Source organism: Pseudorca crassidens, chromosome 17 (genome assembly GCF_039906515.1).
Source record: "Pseudorca crassidens isolate mPseCra1 chromosome 17, mPseCra1.hap1, whole genome shotgun sequence".
NCBI lineage: Eukaryota > Metazoa > Chordata > Mammalia > Artiodactyla > Delphinidae > Pseudorca > Pseudorca crassidens.
Genome location: NC_090312.1, coordinates 21,270,571 through 21,284,212, shown reverse-complemented (window position 1 = coordinate 21,284,212; position 13,642 = coordinate 21,270,571). Strand labels below are relative to the sequence as shown.

At 41.2% G+C, this 13,642-nt stretch overlaps 1 protein-coding gene across 1 annotated transcript in view; it reads right to left on the bottom strand.

The window, feature by feature from the left end:
• Nucleotides 1-13,642, bottom strand: part of EXT1 (exostosin glycosyltransferase 1) — a 292,058-nt gene that overhangs the window by 68,479 nt on the left and 209,937 nt on the right. The window lies entirely within an intron of this gene.

Here is a 13,642-nt window from a genome sequence, read left to right as displayed (position 1 = left end):
AACCCATCTGTGCCTGCTTCCACACCCAGAATGGGGAAGAACTTGAGGAAAGGAACCCGGTCTGCCAATCCACAGTGTTTGTATAGAAATGCGAATAGGTGAAGAAGCTGGGTCTTGCCCATAAACAGCAGTTTGTCTCTTCAACTCAGAGGATTGGAAGGATGAGCTATAAGCTCACCTCCAAGTCAGGGCTGGCTGAAGGGCGGTTCAGGTCCTGGAGTAGAGGATGTATATGGGGATATTCTGGTCTCAAATGTTTGATGGAGTCAATTCCCAGAAACTTTTGAAATCCTTCAAAACATATACCTCCCACTTGTAAACCATGCCTGGAAACTAAAATAAAACAAACTTAGTAAATTTCTTTTTTTTTAATGGAAATATTGGCTCTTACTGAAGGGCAGCTTAGCAAGAACAAAGTCCATTTTCAAAGTAACATTTCATTTTCTGGTATCTCTACCTCAGTGTTGAACATTAATACCAGTATATAGGTTTCTGATTAAAAATAATCCTATTTGATTAAACTACATTTTAACGAATTCTGTTTGGAAAAGGAAGGTAGAGTTTAAATTATTTTGCCATAAAGATTCATTTTCCCTCACACTAAAAATACATGTATATATATATATTTCTTTTTTTTTCTCCTTGAAATAAGGTTATGGTAGGTGAATAGTGCTTTTTTTTGTTTGTTTTTTTTGCGGTACGCGGGCCTCTCACTGTTGTGGCCTCTCCCATTGCAGAGCACAGGCTCCGGACGTGCAGGCTCAGCGGCCATGGCTCACGGGCCCAGCCGCTACGCGGCATATGGGATCTTCCCGGACCGGGGCACGAACCTGTGTCCCCTGCATCGGCAGGCGGACTCTCAACCACTGCGCCACCAGGGAAGCCCAAATAGTGCTTTTAATAATGTTGTTCTGAGAAAATCAAATCAAATATAATAATCCTTTAGATTATGAACTAATTTTTTAAGATTTAGGAAAAAACCCATTTACCATGGGATATAAAGCAAGGAAATACTATCAAGTGATACTGCTACCCCTATTACAAGAAGCAATGGACCCCAAGCTTGAAACAGTACTAATTTCGAATGAGAATATCATTTCTTATCATTTCTGTACTTTTAAGACTTTGTCTTTTAAAAAAAAAAAAAAACAGGTTTAGCACATGAAAAAACTTCGTTTAAAGATGACCCAACTATTCGTAAGTTATTTCTGTGATGGTTCACTTTTCTTAACATGTAAGCAAAACTAAAAGGGAAGCAATTTGTTGTGATAATGCAACATATCTGTCAGATTCCAGGGTAAAATGGCATGCACAGTCTTATTAAACATCCATCTTGGGGGCTTCCCTGGTGGCGCAGTGGCTGAGGGTTCACCTGCCGATGCAGGGGACGCGGGTTCGTGCCCCGGTCCGGGAAGATCCCACATGCCGCGGAGCGGCTGGGCCTGTGAGGCATGGCCGCTGAGCCTGCGCGTCCAGAGCCCGTGCTCTGCAACGGGAGAGACCACAACAGTGAGAGGCCCGCATACCGAAAAAAAAAATCCATCTTGGGGAATTCCCTGGCAGTTCAGTGGTTAACACTTGGTGCTTTCACTGCCATGGGTCTGGGTTCGATCCCTGGTTGGGGAACTAAGATCCCACAAGCAGCTTGGCATGGCCAAAAAAAATCCATCTTGGACCCCTAATCTTCCCCTCTGATTTTCCAGGTGTCGCTCTTTTATCTGAGAACATCTGAGAACTGCTCCATTGGCGCATCTGCTCACATTCAACATTTGCTGTCAGTCTGTTCTTTGCAAGGGACTCTTCTAAGTATAGGAGACACAAAGGTGTCCTCTGGGAGCTGACAATCGATGTAACAAGCAGGCATCAAACAGAAAGAGGGAGGAGAGACCTAATACTGATATTTCCATCCTGAATACACCATTTGTTTCCAAATTCTAACACCTTGCCTAATGGTCGACACCGGCTCCCAGAGAGTGGCTCCTGCCGACAATGAGTTCATGTAACTATGAACACATGGCTCATCCATAACCAACCTTTAACGACATTTATTCTCCTGTCCTGCAAGTTGCTCCAGAGTGGGCTGCCTCTTCCCACTGCAAGTGCTAGGAAATACACAAACCAAATTCACCATTCCACAAAGCAGCAAGAGATCACTGAAAGCAGGGACAGTGTCATTCTCTTTTGTGAAGAGAAAAAGCATCCATCTTAGGACCCAGTGGGTCCACCATAAAAGCGTCATTAAAAAATGAACAGAGGGACAAAATGGAATCTACTCCAATGATCCAATTAGAAACGTCACGTTAGTACTACGTGCAGTATTAACGGGAATGCCCACTGAGTTTCCATTGTACAAAAGGGTAAAGCAACGGAGGGGAAAAAAGGGAAAAGACAAATATCGGCTGCTTTTGAATTCCAAGGCTTGAGCTCAAGCTCTGGCTTTTTTATGGTGTTTTCATAGGCACTGCCCGTGTCTTACAGAAGTATTTAGAAGTATTCCCTAATTTGTCCTCCTTTAGCTGTAACTGGATTCCCATATGGTTTCCTGACATAATCAAGAAAGCATCAATTCCAATAGTGCTTTATTTTATAGTACAGTTATTTGAACAGACGACCACTTCTGAGTACGCCCCTATCACAATTAACTCCAAGGCAGGAATGTAGTACTACGGCTTTCTGTGTAAACGCATATGTTGGAATACTCTGGATAGGATAGGATCAAGTGACAGGACTTTCCTTCAGAAAGCTCAGTAAGAAGCCCTCATCCTCAGGTCTGTGTGGGGCTTTTGCACAAATCTGTTTTGGATCAGTCCCTCAGAGATGTCTAAAATCTAATTAACCAATTAATTTGCAAATATATTCTAATTTATTCAAGGGAGATTTTCTTGGGTGTTAAATTATCTGACAGTGAACCATATGCAGTACACAAGAGCAGGACCTCCCTGAAATACCACAGGTTACCCCAATGCAAGAATGACTATGCATACTCTGTCTGGTCCACACAAATTTCTATCCCCTAATGAGAAAATAAGTTGGCATTTCCTCCATCCTGATTAGTTTGTGGACACTTTGGTGAAGCATTGCTAAATGCAATTGTGAGGCCAGAGGGGTGTCCTTCCACAGTCTCCACTGGGGTAGGGCTAGGGTGGGCATGGTTGCCTGGGGCTGAAAAATTGGAGAAAGAGGATAATATGGACAACGTGTTTATCTTAATCTGTTTTCCTGGGGTGGGTGAAGGGACGTTTAAGTTATAAGAAAAATACCCTCTGTCATACTGGGAATTACTAACTGTTGGTAATTTGCATGCAGAACTCTATATTCTCTAGCAAAGCAGCCACAGCAGGTAACATGGTTTACTCAGACAATCAACTTGTAATTTACTGAACTTGTGGATTAAAAAAAAAAAAAAAAGATGTTCTTAATTGCTACCTTGTGACATTTTATTCAGCTCAATGACTGTACAGCTACAGATAAGAATTGAGAATAACACTATCAAATGTTACCAGGATTACCTAATTTACAAAATGAAGAGTATCTCGATGCACATATTGTTACCCAAAAATATGGAGTGTGGATTTTAATATGTTTACCATGAGATGTTTGGATAGCTGCTAATTGCGCAGCATTAAAAGAAAAGCTGGGTGGGTTTGTTGTTGTTGTTATTGGGATTTGATTCAAAAGATAATTATTTTTAATACTAGCAGTAAGGAAATGAAAGAAGTGGCAATATCATGCGACGCAGTCTGGTATCTAATTTATATACTAGAGATTCTTCTATTCACGCAATTTCTAAGATCTCTAAAAACCTGCAAATCAAATAATGGGCAAAGAGAGAAAAACTAAAAGGAAATGCATGTCCAGTTTAGGGATCAGGAAGCCAAGATGGAATTTTATATAATAGATTCTGAATTTTCTACAAGAATTAGGGAGAAGTTAGAGGGAGGGCTTCAGAGTTCTTAGAAGAGACACTTCAGTTGGTGAGTTCAAAACAGTTCCCTACAAGAGTGATCTGTGAATGCAAAACTCTTTTTGAAGGGAAAACTATAATTTCCACTAAAATTGGGAGTTAAGGAACTGGAAAAAATAGCAAGCACAGTTAGGACCAATACTGATCTCTCTTCTCTCTCTCTCACTTGTAAGGAGAAAACTAACGGTGTATTTACAGATGTGCCAATAGGATCAGAGTGATTCTTGCCACTCATACAGAGAACAGCTCATCAATATTCAAAAGAGATTCATTTGGTATTTCTGGTTTGCATATCTGGTTTGTTTCTTTGTTTAGCATGCCACCAAAACTTAACACACCTAGACTATCTTCCTTCACCCTGACAGACAGGTAGCATGGCACATAGAAGGTTACAAGTGGCCTGGGAGAATTTCTCAGGTATCTCCTTTGCTTGAGACACCTTAATCCTCTTCACCCTTGTCAACCTCAACCTCAGCATTAATTTAAGTGTAAGTCAGTAGGTGAGTAAATTTGGATATAATGAGTCAGTCCAGCTTGTGAGAAATTCCTAAATTTTAAATAATTACTTCTTTTAAATAAGAAATGAGCAGAGAGGTACAAAATGGTTTTGATAGATTATTGAATAAGCATGATGTGAATGGATATATACTGTCGAGTTTGTTTGACAATTTCATTTTTCAATGCTGTTTCCACTACAGCCTTAAAAGGAGAACCCTATCCTTGTTCCCCAATTATCCTGGGCAGTTAGCTAAATGAGCTCTCATATAGTCCCACCAACTGATCTGCTAACTTTCTTACTCATGTGTCCATAAAAATGTAAGCAGTTCTTCACTGACAACATGAACTTCAAAAAAGTCTCTCATCCCAAAAAGGGGACCCTCCTACACTGTTGGTGGAAATGTATATTGGTGGAGCCACTATGGAAAACAGTATGAAGGTTCCTCAAAAAACTAAAAATAGAACTACCATATGATCCAGCAATCCCACTCCTGGGCATATACCCGGAGAAAACTACAATTTGAAAAGATACATGGACCTCAATATTCACAGCAGCACTATTTACAATAGCCAGGACATAAAAACAACCTAAATGTCCACTGACAGAAGAATGGATAAAGAAGATGTGGTACACGTATAAAACGGAGTATGACTCAGCCATAAAAAAGAATGAAATAATGCCATTTGCAACAACTTGGATGGACCTAGAGATTGTCATACTGAGTGAAGTAAGTCAGACAGACCTACTAATAATACAAATATCATATGATACCGCTTTTATGTAGAATCTAAAATATGACTTAAAGAACTTATCTAAAAAGAACTTATCTATCAAGGATGTGGAGAAAAGGGAAAATTTGTGCACTCTTCGTGGGAATGTTTATTGGTGCAGCCAGTATGGAGAACAGTACGGGGGTTCCTCAAAAAAAAAAAAAAAAGAACTTATCTATGAAACAGAAACAGACTCACAGACACAGAAAACAGGCTTGTGGTTGCCAAGGAGGAGGGCTGCACTGGGAGTTTGGGATTAGTAGATGCAAACTACTATATATAGAATGGACAAACAACAAGGTCCTATTGTATAGCACAGGGAACTATATGCAATATCCTGAAATAAACAATAATGGAACAGAAAAAAAAAGGTCTCTCATCCAAATGGGTTCCAATACTGACGATCACAGAAACTAATAAATATCAATACATTCCTTCTCCATCGGTCTCGAGTGTCACATCACAGATTCAGGTGACTGCATATTAAAATTTACCCAGTTTTTAACATTGCTTTATTTCCTGAATTCCTTCTTTCCAATGGTCCAGTAGGAGATCTGACAGCAGGGTCAGCCAGCTGTTCTCTTTCCTACATATAGAAGCTACTAGAGGGAAAGATTTTTAAGCTGCAGCTTTGTGGAAAAAAGACTGTTAAGATGTTGGTCAGGTTTCTTAGGCATGAGACATCTGAAGACACTGTCAATAGGAATAGCTGTACTCTTCCCCATGCTTTGCTATTAAGGCTGGGAAGAATCAGCTGCCTCGGATGTTTAGCTAGGGTTAGGGAAGAGAGGAGGAAGAAGCCTCAGTATCTGGCCCCTCCAGCCTCTTGCTTCTCAAGCAACAGCTGTGATTTCAGAGCCCTGATGGCTAATTCCACATGCATAACTGTTTTAGGCAATGCTCCAACTGTGTTCTAGTAACTTGCCAGGGTCATCCTTTTATTTGCTACATTTCCATGATGCTTAAGTGAGCAAAACAGTCAGTTGCCAAGTCCTGCCTTTAGGGGAGAGGAGTTGAAGGGAGCAGAAAAAAGGACAGGGAAGAAGGTAATAGGACATTGAGAAAACACGGGATTCCAGAACCCGGGATTCCAGGATTCCTGCTCAACAAATGCCCTCTGGCCTTTCTTCCCACACAGAAGTGGGCAGTGGCCATGGGCTCTGCTACAGCAGGTTGAACCAGCCTTAAAGTCAAACCTCCCAGGCAGTGAGAAGGGCAACTGGCTGGTGTAAAAGATGTCAAAGACTGTAAGCACCTACCTGAAGCTTTCTTTAGAACAAAAACAATTAAATTCATGCAGTGAATATTCTGAGCACCTACTGGTGCCAGGCACTGTGCCGTCTCGGCCCACCAACAGAGAGGAATGATATTCCTGCCTTGTCCTAGAGGAGTTAAGAGTCCGACCATCTACCTGTTAATCAGATGGTAACAATAAAGGGTGATTAAGCACTATATGCCGGAAATGTGCTCAGGGCCCATCAGGTGCTTTGAAGGAGAAGCATCTAATTCATGGCAGTGGCGGGGGTGGGGGGCCGAGGGGGAATGTCCGTATCTGGCGGAAGTGACACTTGAACTTTAAAAAATGATAGGATTATTGGGACAGAGGCAGGAAGAATATGCACATGCAGGGAGACATGTGGAAGGAGAGTGCAAAAAGAGCACAAGAAAAGTGAGAACTTTGCAGCAGAAACAGGTAGAAGCAATGAGCAGTTTACCTCAGAAACATTCAAATTCATTTTAAGAGATTCTAGACCCTAGACCCCTAGGCTAGGGATGGATTCTTTAAAAATGCCCTACACAGATGGCACAATGGGAATTTTGAGAAATGCATTCCATTCCTTGTCTTGTTGCTAGAATTTAGATTGTTTGCCATTTTGTAACCGAGCAGGACCCTATGGGGCCTTCCCAGGACAGACCCTTCCCCCATATCCTCTGCTTTAGCTCCTCTCTGAAGGACCTAGATAATAGTACCAGATGCACATTCACTGAGTTGTTTTACAGATGCTAAACTCACCACCAAATGGAAGAAGTTAACTACTTGATGACCACCAGGTAGCCCCCAGACCTACTGGAGCCTAAGGATTGATCATGTTAACCCCTGTGACACCTCCCTGTTACCTCACCATCAACCAATCAGAGAGCTGTGCACGAGCTGATCACACACCCTTCGACCCCACCCCCCCTCACCGGGCCTTTAAAAATGCCTCCCCGCAGTCCATCAAGGAGTTCAGGTGTTTTGAGCACCAGCTGCCCTGGCCTCCTGGCTTGGTGCCCTGGAATGAAGGCTGCATTTTCCTTCACCACAACCCGGTGTCAGTAGATTGGCTGTACTGTGCACAGGCGAGCAGACTCAAGTTTGGTCCAGTAACAATTTCTTAAAGAGAATTTTCTATCTGCTAGTAGAAGTGAGGGCATGGGTTAAATAATAATAATGAAAATAATAATGATGAATGTGGGTCATGTTCAATTGCAAAAGATTTTAACATTTGGAACTTTCTCTCTGGGTCTTTTTCCCTGATATAGAACCCAATAGGCAGTAAAATACTAAACCCTGCCACAAAATTAAACAATTACTGGTCACCAGGTATACTGGAGATGCTTTTATCAGTCTGTCATTCATTCTTCATTCAACAACTATTTATTGAGCACGTATTAAGTCCCAGGCACTGTTCTAAGGTATCAGATCTATAGCAGTAAAGAATAGCAACAAAAACTGTAAAGGAATGTCACAAGCAAACATTCACAGAGAAGGGAGCTCCTAGGCTGTGGGAAAGAGGATAACATTGAAATAAGAAAACTACAAGGCCAGTCAGTAGTCTACTTTGCTATATATAGACGTTCTGCGTGTGCCACAAACTAACCAAGGCCCTGGGCACGTCACAGAGGCTGGGTTTAACCAGCCCTAATGACCCAGTGAATAGAAGACCCTGGATCTTAATTACAGAGCCTCTTTTGGGGTTTGTTCTCCTTTTAGTCACTTCCCCTTTGCTCAGAGCAGACTTCACTGTTTGCAATCACCAGAGGCCAGTGTAGCTCAACCAGCTAGACCTTCCTGGCCTCCTAGGGGAAGGTCAGTGAATTAATGAGGAACTAGATGTAGAGGGGCGAAGTTGGACCCACTGTCCCAAACAAAGCCCCACGGGGGGGATGGGAGGGGAGGGGAGGAGAAGCAGGCCGTGGCCAAGTCGACACAGAACGTCTGCAGGATGTGGAGGGCTCACTGGCCACATTCTATAAAACCAAGACTTGTTCTCACTATAGCGCAACTACGGCTAAGCTGAGGTGAGAAAAAATAATTAGGTCCCCAATCTGCATTAAAACATTTTTGCAGGATTCTGTTCTTGAAGTGGAAAACTGTTCCCACAAGGTCTATTTTTAACCGTTTTATTTTAAAGAGATCAGAAAACCTTTTCGTGTTGAAATTTCTCAGTGGGCAATTCTACAGTAATGCTACCTAAATCCAGCCTGACAACGACAAAGCAGAGGAAATGAGTGAATGTGCTAAGTGTGCGGAAACACCCTCACCCTGAAATCAGGACAGGCTCAGAGAGGCCGTGAATACAACATGGTGATGTGTTTCGTTTCTGGTCCAGTTCAGTTATCGGAATACTGAAGTCAAGCAGAATCTCCTATTTTGGGAAGCTACTAGTTCATAACCAACTTTTTCATTTAAACTACAAGTTAACTTTTCCGCCCAAAGGAGGCAAAGGTAGTATTTCAAGTAATTGATGACACCTTGGTTATAATAAACTGGGGTCATGACCCCCGGTGATTTAATCTTGTGGTATCAGTTAATTTACTAAGAGAAATATTCAACCTATTAACCAGAATCTGATTTTCTATTAGAGGCACAGAAACATAGTTCAGGAATGTGATTATCCTGACTACATGCTTCACTAAAAAAATCAAAAGAGAAACCCACTGGAAAGAAATCATTATGGTTCATTCATTCACCAAATATTCGGTAAGCATCTACTGTGTGCCAGGCACTTGAGATACACCATTGAAAACAAACTCTGGCCCGCAAGGAGGCTTTATTCTAATTAATGATGGATAAGCTGCTTGTGATTCAGTTTAAAGACTCTCAAAGGGCAAATTTGAGGAGAATCAGGGAAGGAGAAAGAGGATTTTGAAAACACTGATAACTGTAGACAGAAAAATCCATTGTTCTGAAGGTAATTGGTCCAGAGCTCTCCATTCCTCTCACAGTCACACAAGTGAAGGTTTACAATCTTTCAGTGAATCCATTTTAGAACCAGAGAAGTATGAACCGGCACTAGAGTATGGTAAGTGTGGGATACTAGTCAGCTTGGCTAAGCTATGCTGCAGTAACAAACGACCCCAGCACCTAGATCAATGGCTTTCAACAACATGGCCATGGGCCGTCAGCTCTTCACTAGGCGACCCAGGCAGCTTGCCTCTAGGATGCCATTACCGCCTTCAGGTCAGAAGGAACAATGACAACGGTGGAATCACTCAATGGCTCTTAAAGCTTTTCCTCGTAAGTGGCACAGGTGACTTGAGCTCACATTGCATTGGCCAAAACAGGTAATCCAGCTAGAGGTCAACAGGGCAAGAATATATTATTATCGCACAGGCAGGAGTGGCTAACAAAACAATCAGTGATGGGTTGGTTGTAGCATTCATTAGTGTAGCTGATGACTCAGAAGGACGTAGAAAATATTTGCAGCCCTTCAATTTCCCCAAACGTGTGATTACTACGAAATGGTGACCAAATATTCTAAAAGGAAATAACTCCCTTTCACATCATAATTCCTCACCAGACCAGAGGCACACAGATTGTAGAATGAAACAAAAACAGACCCTGGAGAAGTTAGAGGAGACTAATTTTTCCTTCTTTGGTTAGATGTCAAACAATGTCTTTTCCCCCTCAATCACTCCTTTCCACATGAAGGAAAAGGAACTCGAGAAATTACAGTGTGGAAGACGGCATTTTACTCTGCAGCTAGTAAATTCTCCCTGAGACCCACGTGATACTTCACACTGACATGTGGAAGGAGACAGGGCTGGGGTAACACAGACCTCTTGAATTTTCATTCTGCAGCAATTAAATGGAATTCTAACACTGGAAAGACATAGCTTAGCAGTTCAAAAGGGCATCCTGGGCCTTCCAGTTTCTTAGCAACACAAGAAATAAACTTCAGTATTCGGTATTCAGCCACACTGGTTCATACTCAGCATTAAAATTTTTGATGCTGATTTCAATTCCTGTAAGGCTTGGCAATGGTGAGTCTATGACACTAAAGAAATCTAAGGTTGTATTTGAAAAAAAAAAAACTCTTTGAAAGTGAGAACGAGCAAGTTCAAGAGCATGTACAACCTGGAGCTACAGGATATTCCATGGTTTTTCCTAAGAAACACAAAACAGAACTAGAAATGGTTCATTTCAGTCTCTGGTCACTCCTGAAAAGACGTGGTCCTAAATAAGATTTGAGCTGATATCCTTTTACTTACTTTGTAAACAGAGAGCCTATCACTTATTAAAAATTCATAAGCCATATAGGTGTTCATTGGACAATTCTTCCAACTTTTCTATGTGTTTGAAACTTTATAAATGTCAATTTATAAATAAAATGTTAGGGGGAAACTTGTAAGTAGGCCTAGAACTGAATCAGCTTTAGAACTCCAAAAGCAACATTCTCTATATAGAATCATGAATGAAATCCCCTTGCTATGCAGGAATCTGAGAAGTTCTCTAACTTAAACAATTAATACTATTCTACGAGCAAGTCTGACCATGCACGTATTCATAATGCATGCAGCCATCCATCCAAAGAGCATTTTGAGTCACAGCTTGTACCTAGAACCATGCTCACCTGTTCTAGGTTCCTTTGCCAAAAGTCAACATGCCTAGCTACCAAGTCAGTGAATGGCCAATTCACCAAAGACAGCATACTCAGTGAACAACCTTCTGCATTCACCAGATTTCTAAACGACTTGTTTCTTTAAGCTATTTATGGAGCCTGCAGTAGTTCTGACGTGATGGGATGGGGTGATCTCCCAAACTTTACATTTCTGAAGTTGGTGACAAATTTCCATCTTGTCTTCATAGCATCAAAGGAATGGTCAGTTCATCAAAAGCTACAGATGATTTAGTTTTCTTGTGGATGTTTAATATCTAGGAATTATATTCCATAGTTACTAACCATTATTAATAATGAACTAGTAAAAAAATGTGTTTTTTAAAAAATATTTTAAAATAAGACATGATGAGTCTTGTTGTTTGCTGGTTATATTGACATCTTAACCTCTTTAGGAGTCTTTTACCTAATGAACCTAAGCTTTCAAGTTTTGAATTTTTTGTTTTGAATTAGGTGAGGCCTTTAGGAACACATCTTCCGCATAAAATATAACTACCTAGTAGAAATTAAATGCAGATTACTAGAACGTACACCCAACAAGGGCAAGAATATTATGGTCTAGTTTAGGGGTGGTGAACTATGGGTCACATGTTACCTGTTTTTATAAATCAAGTTTCATTAGAACGTAGCTAATAGTCATTTATATGCTGCTATGGCTACTACTGTGCAAAAATAAATAAATTTTTTAAAAAAGGCATAGTTGAAGAGCTGTAATAGGAATAGTAAGGCAAAGCCTAAAATATTTGCTATCTGCACTTCAAAGAAAAAGTTTGCAACTGCGGGTCTAGTTCATTACTGTATACATAGCTTCTGGAGCAATGGCTGGCCAATCTGGGGAATTCCATAAAGACTAGTTGAATGAATGAATGAATGACTTGGGTTTTAATGCAGGCTGGCCAGTCTTTACCACTCATTTCAACATTCACTGTCTCACAGCCTCATGGGCTGGTAAGAGAGGCTGGTTCTTCATGGTGATACGGAAGTTAAGCAGGATGAGTCAACCGGTAGAGCAAACCACTTCTGTGGTTCCAGGACAGAGGCCAACCCTAATGCAGAGGATTGGTTTGTAGCAACGTAGAAACCAACCCACATTTCTGCAAAGACTATATTGGGGAACTCCAAACACAACTCAGCTGTCTGGTGTCTAAAAACCCAAGTCACTGCTTGTCATTAAAAAAAGAAAAGAAAATGTAGGTTGGCCAATATTTCTTTCCCCTTCTGAAGGTTGGCAGTGATTTTGTGGTTGAAGTGATGAGGAGCCCTAAAAAGAGGGAAACCACAAAACCCTGCCCAGTGCTTCTCCCAAACTGTAGCTGCTGCTGCAGGCAAAAAATACAGGTCTTCTTCCAGAGATTCCCTGGTATTGTCCTGGCATAAAGCAGCCTCCCCAAACATTATTCCGATGAGATATACTATTAAGAAATCAAGCAGTGATAAATCTAATGGGAATTTTTTGCCAGGTAACACTTACCTCAAGACCTAAGCCTATAAAGGAAACTGTAACGAGACAAAACCAAGTGAGTTGGATTTACATTGTTGTTATTTAGCTTATTTTAAGTGGCTAGTGGCAGGTTTGTTTGTCTGTTTGTTTGTGGGGGCAGGGGGGAAGGCAATATCTGGCAGGCTGCTTTAACTTCCTATTGTCTTAATGTCACTGCTATTAAGACCTTCCACCCTAATCAATACCCAGTTCCACCAACTCCCAATTAGCCTCAGTAAAATCCCCAGAGTAGAAAAAAGGACATGGATCATTACTCTGCAGCTTCAGAGGTTCTATAAGTCAACTCATTTCCTCTAAAGCAGGGTTACTCAATCAGTCCTTTGTGCCTATCAGTGTGCTAGGTGCTCTGGGTATAAAAATATGATATGGCATGACACATTATAATTTTTAAAGAGGTTTTGCCATCTGGGAAATATCAAGAAATAAAGCAATAAAGATGAAAACACTCCATATTCAGTGAAGGGTTCTAACCCAGTTAACCCACTCCAAACTCATGCATGTTGTCTTCAATCACTATATATATATTTTTTTAAGGGGTGTTTACTGATGTGATTTTGAATTTTCCTTTTAAGTACTAGAAACATTTAAAAGTGGTCCTGGGTACCCAGCATTTGGGGAAAAAAAAAATCACCTCAGGGTTTCATTTGTTTGGCATCAGCTCGTAGTCAACTTCTACTTCCTTTATAAACTTCTATGTGGCCTTTGTGCCACAACTCCTGAGATCACAACTCACTTACAGATAATCACAGGAATTGCTCTTCACCAGACAAGTGCTTATCCTCATTGCCCCTGGATGGTGCTGCCGGTGAAAGCAACAATAAAAGCTCATCAAAATCATCACAGCCGTGAAAGACCCATTGGCAATTCTGAATGGCTGGAGCTGATGCTTGAGTCAATTCAGTCCCTCTTCTTGTGATGACCTAAAGGGGTAGGATAGGGAGGGGGGGGAGGGAGGCTCAAGAGGGAGGGGATATGGGGATATATGTATACATATGGCTGATTCACTTTGTTGTACAGCAGAAACTA